Source organism: Wasmannia auropunctata, unplaced genomic scaffold, assembly GCF_000956235.1.
Source record: "Wasmannia auropunctata unplaced genomic scaffold, wasmannia.A_1.0 LD336074.1, whole genome shotgun sequence".
NCBI classification, from domain to species: Eukaryota; Metazoa; Arthropoda; class Insecta; order Hymenoptera; family Formicidae; genus Wasmannia; species Wasmannia auropunctata.
Genome location: NW_012026816.1, coordinates 3994354 through 3996378, shown reverse-complemented (window position 1 = coordinate 3996378; position 2025 = coordinate 3994354).

Below are 2025 nucleotides of genomic sequence, written 5' to 3'. Positions count from 1 at the left end.
CTTAGCGTTAAAAACTACGTACATATATCGTTTAAGCAATATAATGTTAAGGTAAATACGTTGAAAAACGAAATGATTCTACCCACGGGAAATTGTAAATACACGGGATTACATTGCATGGACGAAGAGGGGTATACTAATTATTGGTCGCCGCTGTTCCGTGAGGGCTGCCACCAGGGAACACACACCGTTTGATATCGCGGCGAAGCAAAAAGAATTCAATCAACCAAACGCCTCACTGCCTACTCTTTGCCATACGGGAATAAAAAAATAGTCATTTTTGTTCGTACACAACATGACGTCTGTAACACAACGCTATTTCAAACGGAACATCCGCAACTCATTATTAAGGAAATTAGAGCAAATCCCTCCGAGGTATCAACGATCAACCAATTGCATTTCCTGGCAAATTCTGCATCATTACACTATCACATCAGCAACGTCGATGAGACAAACGAATTAATATATTCCAAGATATTGCTAACTAAATGCATGTCTAGGACAATCGAATTACAGACCGCCATTCGAATGGCATACCTGGATCCAACCCAGTTAGCCTATATCCTTGCAAATGGACCCGGGTTCTCCGCCCGCATTCAAGGCGAAGCCGCTGAAATTTTTCAGTGCACTCCAACACCAGTGCAGAGGAGGCCCACGGATAACTGCTTCCGGGAACTGCCGATTACAGTCGACGGTGCACCTATGTACCTAGCGCCAAGGACACGCACTATTTCCGCTACCGGAACTGAGGTCAGTTGCGGTCCAGAAACTAAGGCTACTTTTAAGCTCAGAAATCGCTGGACACTGTACCAGTCTGAACCAAAAGATACTGCCTCTCCCGTGCTCCTAACGCCGAACGAAGCAACTTGGGGACAACCACTGGTCGCCGCTCCGAGTACTACTCACAACCCCACTGATCGGCATAGCTCTTTGGGAAGTATTCTTCTTGAGAAAGTAATCTGGACCTGCTGGATAGGTTCATGTATAATCGTCTCATTGCTAGGAGCAAAATATGTTTGGCAACATATCAAATCAACAAAGTCAAAAGAGCCTAATACCTTTGTAACCTCTCGCATTGAAGCTATCCCACCTCCAGGTCTAACCACAGACCGAGAACATTTAAGATGCATCTGGGAGTCACAGATTGAGCCTACGGCCCCTAGAACCCGACAACCAATGGCAGCCGTAGACCGAACTCACCTCGCTTTACATAACGAACTAGCCGAGATGTCACGATCGCTTGGACAACTGGAACGAAGGATCAACGTCTCTTTCGAACGCACCTTTTCTGGAGAAGGAAGATGTACACGCACCGGTCCTAAGGGAAATAAATCAACAAGTAACAGTAATACCGTTCTTCGTCACTGACACGATTGCAACTATCTCCTCATTTAGATTCATTTCCTCTTCAACGTATTTACGCAATAAAGAAAAAAACTATGTAAACCAAAACATCATGTTATTTTATTTTACGATTATTATAAGAAGAAATTATTTTTTTCTAACTATTGCGACATACAATTTTTTTTTTTATTATTTATCTATTATCATTATTGTTGCGTTACTGTTTCTTTTCCTCGTAAGTAAAAACACCAACGCCTTATCACCATATTTCATTACTTTAAGTTTCTCGTTATATTTTCTTTTTCTATATCATTGTATTATCTTCTATATCTTGTTTATTATTTAAGTTTTCGCGTTATACCATCTCATTTGGCCAAGGGTTAGGCCTGTTAACCCACCTTACACACAATTAGATCGCTACATCCCTGATTTCGCTCTTCCTTAGCAAGGGGGTGTTACGTCTAGCGCCTCACGAAGTATCCAATTTTTCTGTTTTCTTTTTCTTTACTATATTATATATTTGATATTATATGAAGCAGTAGCTTGAACATTATAATATTAATTGATGCTGCATGGAAGTAACGGCCTAGCATTATGGTATCAACTGACATTGTATTATACATCTAATATCATACAAAATGATAGTTTAACATTGTGATATTATGTAAAGTAATAATTTAA